This window comes from Monodelphis domestica, chromosome 4 (assembly GCF_027887165.1).
Source record: "Monodelphis domestica isolate mMonDom1 chromosome 4, mMonDom1.pri, whole genome shotgun sequence".
In the NCBI taxonomy this organism is placed as follows: Eukaryota; Metazoa; Chordata; class Mammalia; order Didelphimorphia; family Didelphidae; genus Monodelphis; species Monodelphis domestica.
The window spans coordinates 22,406,215-22,418,492 of record NC_077230.1 but is presented as its reverse complement, the minus strand read 5'-3'; positions in this window follow the sequence as shown (position 1 = coordinate 22,418,492).

Here is a 12,278-nt window from a genome sequence, read left to right as displayed (position 1 = left end):
ATATAGATAGATAAAATAGTTTGCAAATAATGAGATATATAAAATAGGAAAACTATTTTAGTTTAACTTAGCAAGACTAAGTAGTATTAGCACTAAGATTCAAATTTCTTTGTAATGGTTTTGTTCAAACATTTATTGTACTGAATGTATAGTAGAACCCTAAAACTACCCTTACCCAAACTTAGAATTCCTTAGAGTAGATAAAGTTAGCATAGAATAGTGATAGAGTAATTGAGGTAAGTTTATTATTTGGGGGGAAGTAGTTAGAAATTAGATTTAGTAGATTGATAACTATAATAAAAATAAGTGACCTTGGGAAGGTCACAACAAAAAAGGGGGATGATTGTGGAAAGAAAAACTTTGTCAAGTTCTGGACTTTCTGCCACTGAGTTGGAACAAACAACAGTTGGAATGTTAGAGAGAAAATACTGACAAGACAGACAGTTGGTGGGGCAAGGAGCAACTGGAAGTGGTAGTTTGTCTTGTGTAAAAATGGAGATTTGAACCCCAGACTTCAATCCCCAGAAGTCCTTGGTATTTCCCAGAATTCCCTATAATCTCACCTGAGTCTCCACCTGGGAGAGATCACAATTGGTATTTAATTGGCAGTAACACCTACCTTGCCCTCTTCTATGCTCTGCTCTTTCATTGCAATAATGTAGTAAGTAAGCTAAGCACAGGTATCCTGAATTGGCTAATCAGCCATGGGCACGTGGTTTCTTATTTTGTATTTGCTTTATTCCTTGATTTTCTAATAATCCTTAATAAACCTCATAATATATAATATTTTTATTACTAGATACTAATTTAATTTTTACAGTTTTGGCAACCACAAAACTTGGATGAGAACTTCTCAATTTTTTTTTTAAAGATAGCCTAGATAATTTTTTTAAGCCACATTTCTCCTGCCAAGGCTTTTCAGCAAAGCTGATTCTGATTCAACTCGCTCCTGCTGCCTGTTCCTGCCTCCATTCATACACTCCGGACCTGCTTGACCCAGATCACTCTCCTGGTCCCGACCAGCCCCAGTCCAGCCCCAGATGATCTCCAACCTCCAAGCCAGATCACCCCAAACCAGCCTCAGGACCCAGGCTGTTGGTGGCTGCTCCTGTGTCTTCAGGAATCACAAACCAACTGGTAAAAACTGGGGTATTCTTAGCCTCCATGTGGCAAGGGACCACCAGGGGGGTGGCGGGGGGAGTGAGGAGAAGGAAGAGACTTTTCCAAAAAGGAAGTTACAAGTATGGCGTATTCTATGGGAAAGCAGTGCATTGACTATTTCAAAGGATATTTTTTGAGTGAACTGATACTTTTATTTATCTCACCTGAGATTCAGGAGAGAAATCCATCTACCTGCAACTCTTTGCCATTTGGGCCTGCCCAATTTGAGATTCCAAAAACTCACCCTCACTAAGGGAGACAAAAGGAATCTAAATGGATAAAAAAAAAAACAACGAACTTTAAAGAGGCTGGAGGTTATATTTTTAAGGCTTTTCAGACTCCAATGTTTTATAAAAATCTCTGTGTTTTATTGCATTTTGCTGATTGTTTTGTTTAAGATTTAATTTTGTTGGTTTTAAGTTCATATATTAATGTATTCAATACTATTCTGTTACACTAAATCATTTTAATGTACTGGGTTTTAACTACTGTTATATTCTGTTGCTTTTCCCCTATAACTATACTGAACACATATTATTGAATAAGCCCATATATAAAAACAGCCTTTTTTCTATTTTGACTTTGTAAATTGTCACATAGAGGATAGATGGATTTCATCAAACTGTTTACAATTGTATAACAACCTTTGGAAAATTTACTGAGCTAAATGTCTCAAATTAATTTTAGGGGTTCTTTAGACATGATTTTTTAGATTTTTTTCAATAACTCTGATCATTTTGCCTGCCTCTAACAGGTGGTGAGGTCCAATTTGGTAGCTGAAGTGAAATACAATTATAATCCCCACCTCCCACATTTATAAAAATGTGAATGGATGGGACATCACAGTCTCATACCAAAGGAGCTTGGAAGTTAATCCCAGGGCATGGTACCTCTGGATGACTCCCAAAAGAGGAGCATTTCTCATTTATAACTCTTCAGCTCACTTTACTTCCACCAGAATGATATCTAGATTTTTTGATGATGTTAAGTTTTACTTTGTTTAAAAATGTATTTGCCAAGGTTTAAAGATTTGCTACATCTGTAAAAATTGTGACAAATATCCATCAGTTCATAGGCTTTTAAAAATACCATACAGCAACTTATGTGAAATATGATAGTGGGTTTGTTTGCTATTGTAATTAATTGGGCTATTGCGAATTTTGGGGATATTGATACCTTTTGAATGTGCATTACATGTTGTACCACTGTTCTTTATAAAAAACTGTTACTTTGTGAAATTCATTTGCTTGCACTCATAGTCAATCATGGCCAGGTATAAAGTGGAAATGGATCTCATTTTTGGTGAGAAACCTTTGTATTCTATATTTCCTTAGCTGACACAGTGTGTCAATGATTATAAGCTTTATTTTTTTATATTTAAAACTCTTTTATTATTATATTTTTCTTGCATGTATAATATACTATTTCACTTTTCTCTCCTTTTATATTTGAAGCATTTGTCACCAGTATTAAGAAGGTTTTAACTTTTTGATTTTGCATTAATATAAGTTTATAATATATTTGCTATAATGTCAATACATACCCAAAAGCTTGAGACTATAAAAATGATGCCACTAATTGTTTAAAAAGAAAATTTATGGGACTTTGCTTAATGATTCTGCCTAATTCCAGGACAAGAGAATACAAAAAGAGCCATTTCACAGTACCAAAGAAGCACAAAGCTAAACTTCATAGTGCCAATAGAGCACAAGGTCAGAGACCAACCAATCCCAAAGGGGTTGATGAAAATTTTGAGCCATGACAAAAAGACTTGAACCTAGTGTGAGACTCAAGGTTGCGATGCTTGACATATGTTAAGACGTAGGCCTTCCTTGTATCCACACTCTTCATGAAAATACTTACAGACAAGTACCAAAATTTGGCTCCTACCTGGCACATAAAATCTAGTCCCTTTTCTGTCTTTCATAGTGTGGCAAACTTTCTGTAGTCCTGGCTACTGACTGGGTCAATGCATCATTGCTGAAATCATTTTAATTGGTCCCTGATTCAAGGACCTGTTATAGATTTATTTTTTTCCTTTACTTGGAATTTTTACACATAATACTTTGATAGTCTACATTTTATCCAGAAATTATCTTTTTTATTTGGATTTTTTTGCCGTTTTTTTTTATCTCTCTTGCCAATTGATTCATATAATTCATAACTCAGTCATGCAGCCCCAAGTGATCCCTGTGTTTTTTAACACCCTCTTCAGGGGGGAATGTATTATTATTCTAAAATGCAAAGTTTAAATTCTTTTTGAGAGTAATTTTAGGATAAGAAACATACTACCTCTCCAAATCCAGAAAGTGAACTGTTTGGAAAAGATACCATGAAGATGCCTACACAAACAACATGCTGTACCAGAAGATCCAAAGTGAACTTTTGGATGTGGTGATTTGAACTGTGTGGGGTTTGAATGCATTTGTTTTGTATGTATACTCTTATGCCAAAGGGGACTGGCCCCTACCTGGCTTTTTGTCAATGCACCTAGTAATCATTGGTTTTGTTCTCTTTTCCTTTTATCCACAAATTATTGCAATCTTTAAGTTGATTATGTTTCCATGATCCTTTTGGGGAAACTGGTTTCCTAATATGATCATAGGGGGATATGTAAAAATGGAGATTTGAACCCTAGACTTCAATCCCCAGAAGTCCTTGATATTTCCCAGAATTCCCTATAATCTCACCTGAGCTCCACCTGGGCAAGATCACAATTGGTATTTAACTGGCAGTAATGCCTATCTCACCCTCTTCTATGCTCTGCTTTTCCATGCAATGATGTAGTAAGTAAGCTAAGTGCAGGTATCCTGCATTGGCTAATCAGCCATGGGCACATGGTTTCTCATTTTGTATTTTCTTTATTCCTTGATTTTCTAATAATCCTTAATAAACCTCATAATATAATATTTTTATTACTAGATACTAATTTAATTTTTATATTTTTGACTAGCACTTCCTTGCTGGCCCTGGAACTTGTAGGAGTCTCTCCCTCCCTGTCTCTGGATAGAAGTGCCTATATTTTCCTGATTTTCCCAACTGTGTGCTCTCCCTGGATTCCTGTGATCATGTCATCGACAAAAGGACTTAAGGGAAGCAGTTTGGACTGTAAGGCCGGTCTTTAGGGGCATCAGTCCAAAGAGACACACCCAACCAGCTCTGAAGGTCAGAACTTTTCTTCTTCTCACTGTCTACTGCTAAGGCTTTTGAAATTAAGAAAGCTAGCACAGATATAGCATAGACAGGAGTAAGAGAAACCCTCCACCAGCCTGTGAGGCCTGGCCTCAGCTCAAAAGCTGAGAGAGACTCAAACCTCATCTAGGGACATCCCTCTTCCCTCTGACCTGATACCTCCACAATCCAAACTTGGTATTAAAATTTATCTTTATTTGAATATCACAGTCAGATAAGAGGACTAACATTTCAGGGGACATAGAGGGAACTAAACCTCAGGACAGCCAGTCAACTATAAATAGTCCTTATTGGACCCCTGCTGGGCAACTAAGTCTAGGGGAAGGCATGTTCCTCAGGAGGGTCTGTGCTTACCTGCTCTGGGGTATCTGCTACATCATTCTATAGAGATGACATCCCCTCAGGCTACGATAAGTGACCCACTTCTCAGGAACCCCATTTTTCAAAAATAGCCTCTCGGCAGGGGGCATCTCTCTCCTTTTGCCTCACCAGCAGCCATATTCCCTCTCTCCCTTCAACTCTTCCATTCCCTGTTATAAAACCTTCAGTATCCCCTATTCTTCAATCCTACTCATTTTACCCTATAAATATTATACTTCCTCTTTCTTTCTTTCTTTCCTTCTTTCTTTCTTTTTTTCTTTCTTTCTTCTCTCTTCCTTCTTTCTTTCTTCTCTTTTCTTTCTTTCTTTCTTTCTTCCTTCCTTCCTTCCTTCCTTTCTTTCTTTCTTTCTTTCTTTCTTTCTTTCTTTCTTTCTTTCTTTCTTTCTTTCTTTCTTTCTTTCTTTCTTTCTTTCTTTCTTTCTTTCTTTCTTTCTTTCTTTCTTTCTTTCTTTCTTTCTTTCTTTCTTTCTTTCTTTTCCTCTTCTCTCCCTCCCACCTCCAAAAAAAAAGAGGAAGAAAGAAAAACAAAACCCTTTTAACAAATGTTTATGGTCAAGTAAATCAAAATTCGCCATTGGCTATATCCAAAAATATATTTCTCATTCTTCATCTTGAATTTCGGGAAAGGAGTAGCATATTCATCATTGGTCCCCTGCAATACTGATTAGTCATTTCATTAATCTGTGTTCTTAGGTCTTTCAAAGGTGCTTTTCTTCCCAATGCTGTTGTTATGGTATAAACTGTTTCCCTGCTTTAGACAAGCGCTTCTAAGGATGGGTCAAAGAGGACTGGCCAAATAGAGCTGGTGAGTGTGTATATGAGCACGCTGTAGTAAGATGACAAGTTGTTCAGAGGGATAGACAGAATTCAATCCCTGCCTGGGACTCAGATACCTTTACAAGTATCTTTGCCCCTAAACACAGAGGGATATGTCCTAAGGACCATTCCAGGACACTTGATCCTTTTGCCAGTAGATTATGATTTCTAGCTCAACTCTTTTGAAAAATGGCTCATGTTTAAGGATTCATGAAACTTGGGGAATACATCACTGAGCCAACAATGCCATGACAGCCCTGTGTAAAAAATGACTTAAAAAGAAGATTCATCAAACTAATTACATTCCCTCCCCCTGAAGCCCCCTTTCCATTTGGCCTGCTTGGAAAGATTTAGTGGCATCAGTTTTTCAGCACAGAAGTCAAATTTCCATTGCCTATATGTTATAGGAAAACGTTAAAAATCATATCAGTTTCCTGACCCGCTGGACAAATAAGTATTTGCCAGATGGATCAGGACTGATGCAAGGCCAGGCTAGGAAAGATCTTCCCTGTATTGTCAGGTTTACTCAAAGACACGGGGACCTTTCTACCAAAAGGAAAAACTCTAAATTTGAACTCATGTGGTTTAGGTTCAGTCTTAACAACAACAACAAAAATGGGGGCTGGGGTGGGACAGGTGAGGTTTTTTCTTGTACTCTCTAGATCATAATGCTCCAGCCTTGGGATTCCAGGATAAAATCTCTTTAATAATGCATGTCAGCTTAAGGTTTGCAATTTGCTTTACAAATGTTATCTTAATTGATCCTTATATAAATCCTGCAACATAGGTAGTTTCTATTATTATCCTCACTTACAAATGAAGAAACTGAGACTGAGAAAAGTTTTGCCTAGGATCACATAGTAACTAATTGATTGAGGCAAGTTTGTTTGTTTTTTTAATCCTTACTTTCTGGCAGTTGAGGTTAAGTAACTTGCCTGTGGTCACACAGCAAAGAAGTGCCTGAGGTGAGATTTGAATCCATGTCCTCCGGATGCTCTGTCCACTGAGTCATGTAGCTGCAACTTGAGGTTTTAAACTCAGATCTTCCTGGCACCAAGTTCAGTCTTCTATCCACCATACCACCAAGCTGCCTTAAGAAAACCTTAGGTATGGCTCATGTCTGGTTGTTATTGTTCACTCATTTCAGTCATGCCTGACTTTTCATTACCCTATTTGGGGTTTTCTTGGCAATGATGCTTGAGCAGTTTCCTCTCTAGGCACATGTCTAGGGTAGATCCTAAAAGAGATTGATTAACAGGGTCTCCTCCTAAAAAATATACTCTACCTCTGAAATGAATATCAAGTAAAGGGCAGCTATTTGTTCCCTCTCCTGTAAAAGGAATGCTTAACATACAAAAGGCTCATAAGTGTACATTTAAAGCATTTAAAACATGAAATTAATACATCATTCATTATATATGGGAAGTAAAGACAATTTCATAAGATTGCTCAACAGATATCTCCTTTGAGAAGTCTTGGGCTCATGTGTTCTTGCATGTAACTGCCATTGCTGCTGCGGAGAAGAGGGACAGAAATCCCCACTGTCTTTCTCCCAGTGGAAAGTCTAAGGGGGAAAGAGAATATGATAAGGGGGGAGAGTTAGGAACTTTGTGCATTCCTTACATGGTCTGCGACTGGGAGGATGATTCTTCCTGGTTCAACTGCCAGTCATCATTGACACAAGTCCAAATCCCAGGTACAGGTACACACAGAGATCAATACCTATAGCTGTTGGGTTTTACATATCCTTGAACAAGGGGGCACACAGAACCCTCTGAAAGGGACCAGGTTGAATGCTTAGTCCTGCCATCACTCATTATACCAGGGAAGATGATTAAATTATGGCTATCCCACTCCCAGTCTAGTCCCTTGCAAATCCACTGATGTTTCCATGGTTGCTGTGGTTATAGATGGAAGATATTTCCTTAAGCAAACTTTTCACCCTTACAGCTACACTTAAAAGTCTATCTATTGAAACTATTGTACTGACCAAGAATCTGAGCTTCTTTGTTTTGTGTATGTTTGACTAAATAAAAATTCTCATCAGAAAAATAAAATAATTCAAATAGGTTGATCTCATTCAATGCATAGAACATACACATTACTAAATACCTTCAGTTCTCTGAAATTGCCCCCAAAGTAACAAAGAAGGCAAAAATCCTTGAAGAAATTCAATCTCCTGTCCATCCTTGCCATGAATGGACAAAGGATTTTTCTACTTAAAAATTCTGAGGTTCTGAAGAAAGACAGTTCCTGGATGTCCTCTTATTTAAATGCCAGAGTTCAGAGTCCTTCTACTTGCCATAGAAGAATTCTGGCAGACACAAATGGTTGGGAGATAATGAGTATTCCAGGTCAAGTAGGACAAGACAATGACTGGGACGGGTGTGTATATGAGAGTCACAGGGAAGTATCACCAAAATTAAATGAATGCCAAAGACAACTCAAGGTTGTCCCTCACTATATCATTTGACCTGATATTGACTGCAGGTATCAATCTATGAAGTTCATTAGAGATCATGATGTTTAGGACCAAGAGGGTACCTAGAGGAAATGAAGATGATTAAAAATTTGCCAGATAATTTAGTTTTTGTCCTGAAAAATAATAGACTAGCCGGTTAAAAGCCATGCCTCCATTTCCCTGTCTATAATATGGGAATATTAGTACTTGTCATCTATCCCTTCCATTTCCCTTTAGACAAGTGATGAATTAGTAGTTGAAGTCTTCATATGAAAGATGCTCAGAGAACGATGTTACATTCATGAAAAATGGTTTCCATTTGATATTTGGAGTGCAACGAAATTGAATTCATTTCCAATTTTAAACACTTACCACATCTAGACCCACCCTTTGATAGATATTCTAAATTAATTTTTGAGCCATTCATCCCTATCTCCCGGAAGGGAGCCATCTCTGTGCAAAAACATTTCCACTCTTTGCACAGGAAACAGAAAAAATTGTGATTGTGGCAGGTTTCATTTAGCTCTTGCTGTTTAACTAACAGCTTTAGCAGAGAACTGAGGAGGAGTATGTTTTTCTTCCTCTCTTAGGTAATGAATCTGATCTAATGTAACTGTCTAAGTGCTTAGATACCATGGTGATAGGCGCCACATAAATATGGAGCTGAACAGGTAGGGAGATATATGAAGTCAAGCATAATTTGCTTTTAAATGCCCTTTCACTAGTATATATAAATAAAGAAAGAAAATAAAGTTGTTGTAAGTACTTGCACTACTAATGCAAAATGGGAATTAAGTGGTAATTACGGCATTTTTAGTAAATCTAGTATGTTTTATTGAACCACTGATGGGGAAATTACACATTTCAAAAAGCCTATAATGCATCAAGAATTTAGTGGTTACTAGATATAGTTTTGCACAAGCCACTCTGTTTTCTTAGGGGAATATCCACCCTTCATCAGTTCTGTAGGATTCCAGATTGGCATATGTAATGCCCAATAGTCTTTGCTCAGAAGGCCCCATTCTTCTTCCTTAGCCATCCTCATTCTTCTTCTTCTAGATAACATTGCTAACAGAGTTGTCAAGCAATCATGGGAAAATTGGCTCAGGTGATCTACAAAATCCCCCCTTAGACCTTAGAGTTTGATTCTATGATTTTAGTGACTAACATTAAAAAGGAGGCAAGTCTAATGCCCAGTGGATTTACGCGTCGGCTATGGGGGGTTTGGGGGAGGAAAAGAAAATGATCTATGTCTTTAACGAATAATGCTTGGAAATGATCAAATAAAATATAAAAAAAAATATTGAAAAAATGAAAAAAAAAGAAAACTCTTTAAGGCAAAAAAAAAAAGGAGGCAAGTCTCAGTATTGTTTAAGGCATTTCTGTCTGTCTTTACAAATGAAATTTGATTAAATTTCTAGCCAGTAGACGAATAAAGGGATTTGCCCATATTGTTTTCTAGTTTGTCTTCCCATTTGGGTAAGGTGTCTAGTGTTGACTAACAGTGATCTTAGGGAAAACAGCTTGAAACTATGCCCGCTAAGTTACTGAAATTGTGTTTACAGTAAAAGTACATTGCTAACCCATTGGTCACTCTGAACTTTGCTTCCACACTTCTCTTCTTTTGAACAATCCTAACGCGACCTAGAAATGAAAAGGGATTTGTAAAGCCATTAAGAGTCTATTTCTTACTTTGATCAAGTCACAGATGAAAATCTAGTCTGTTTATAAAGCTAGGTGAGAGGCAGCATAGTGGAGTGCATAGAAGGTTTGCTGGGATTTAGCCAGATCTGGCTTCAAGTCTTGTCTGGGCAGACAGGCATTAGCTGTACAATAATGGACAAGTCACTTAATCTCTCGGTCCTTCCAAACAGCTCTGTCAAGCTCTAAGTGACTGACTTGCATCTGTGGAGACAATTTTCACACTTCATTGATGAAGTCACAATTGCAGATCAGAGCAAGACCATAAAAATATATAGACAAGGAGATACATAAATTCCCTTTCTTGGTAGTCCATTCTAACACCAAAATCTATAGGGAATTTCTTCTTCCCTATTCTATTCTTAATCCTTCATATTGCTGTTGAAATTAATTTCCTCTTGTTTTTTCTTCTCTTCATTAGAAAATAATAGCTTTTGTCTTGGTGCTCTTTAAAGACTAAAAAGATGGTTATAGAAACTTAAAAGAAGTGACCATACTTCTCCACGCTAAATAATCCAGGTCCCTCGTATCTCTTCCTTTCCAGCCCTTTAAAAAACTTTGAGGCTACAAGCTATTCCCGTTAGACTGATCTGCTGGCCTTTCAAGACCACTGTATACAGATGTTAACCCTTAGAATTTCACAGTAGGGGGAAAACACCCCATCAGCTGTAAATCCTCTTTTGCTTTTCCTGCTCAAAGTTAGGGAGCACACCCAAGATTACTGTGGGAGACCATAAAACTTTTCCTTAAAGGGCTCCTTTGTTAAGAATGTTCATTGCAGCATTCATGCCAGTTCACCAATGGCCCATAAAACCTGTCCAGCCTTTGTGCAGAGTGACCCTAAAGGACTGCCTTTTAGCAACTACACCCTTTGTCTGTCAGTGAAATAGTTGTTTGGTTCCCTGGGATAGCTGACTGGCCCTCAATTTGCCTTGTGATTAGTTTGTTTGCTTTACAAATGACTTTTGAATCCAGTTATCTCTTCTCCTCCTCTTCACCCTCCCCTGCCCACCTCTCAATTACATGGCCATTGCCAAGGGCCACTGTTGGATGTCAGAGGAACTTTGGGTCTCAGGAGAGATTCTAAAATGGTGCATCTATAGGTGTATATTATGTCCCTTTACTTAAAGAAATCACTGATCCAAGATCTCTTTCACATCACAGGGATTAGAGGAATGGCACCCCCCACTCCCACAACCCCCCCCCCCCAGATCTGGAAAATCTGAGTAAAGTTTTTTGGCCCTCCTCTCATACCAGAGAAAAAATCTGATTTTTTTCCCTTTTCTTTTATGGGGTGTTTATAGCACCTTATTTCAAAATTTGGGTTAAGTGTTTGGTCATGGGCTACATATTGGTCAATGTTAAAATATCTTTATATTTCTAGCCTTTGTGTGTCTTCTGCTGGCTATTAAATTCTTTTCACAAACTTTAACTTTTTTTACTTATTTTAATTTTTAGAATTGTGTGTATTTATGCTATTAAAAAATAAAATATGTTGATATTATATAATACTATACATATGTTTTATGCATTTCTGAGTTTCTAAACTTTTTTCTATGTCATCTGCTGACTTTTGTGTGTCATTTGTGGTTTCTACAAAACTCTCCCAAAATTTCCATTAAATTTTTTGTGCCAAACTGAGATATATAGAAACCACAATGGGGAAAGTCACAATGTAGAAGGAGATCTGTACTTCTATTCTCTTCAACAATCTCAACAGAATTTGTTGAGTAAAATTCAAGTCAAATACCCCAGTAGGAAGCATGATGACATTTGTGAGACTCCAGAAAGGGCCCAGGAAGATCTAGACAAAGTAAGGTCTATCTGTGTTTAATGGTTCTCGTGTAACTCAAACTCGAAGTACTGTTTAAGCTGGGAATTCTCTTCCTTGTCTACAAATCCTCTGTGAAGTGAAGTAGAATCTTCCCTCAGATCCCTCTGATTGCAATATTTCTGCTGGGCTCCCAGGGTCTGCTCCTTTCTTGAGTTCACAGCCTGAGCTCTCTTGAGAGTAGGAACTGTCTTGCCTGCCTTTTTTTGAATCCCAGGTGCTTAGCAGAATGCCTGGCACATAGTAGGTGCTTAATGAATGTTTAATGACTGATTGATTGTACTATTCTGTCCTGGAAGCTTCTTCCTCTCTTGGGTGACCATCTTTCCATATATGTGCAGGTGGATGTCTCTGTTCTTGACTGGATAAATTATGTCCTACTGGTTCCAAAGCTCTAATGATATGACTGATAAGGTGGGGAGATGGGAAAAGAAGAAATTCTTTCTCTGCCTCCTTTACTACTCTCCTGTTCAAGCACTGGAGTCTCCTTCTACAACTCCCAAATTAGAATTCAAACTATTGAACTTCATCAATTTCAATCCCCCACAGTTAGGAATGTCTTATTTTTTTAGCCAATGGTCTCTTTCCCCTTATTGACCCAATCAAAGAAGCTAGTACTTCTTATAGGGATCACAGGACATAAGTAATAAAACCTCATTACTTGTGACTATTTTCTGTGATAACAGCTTGGGCTTGGATGATAGGATCATTATCATTCCCAGCCTTAATGCTCTC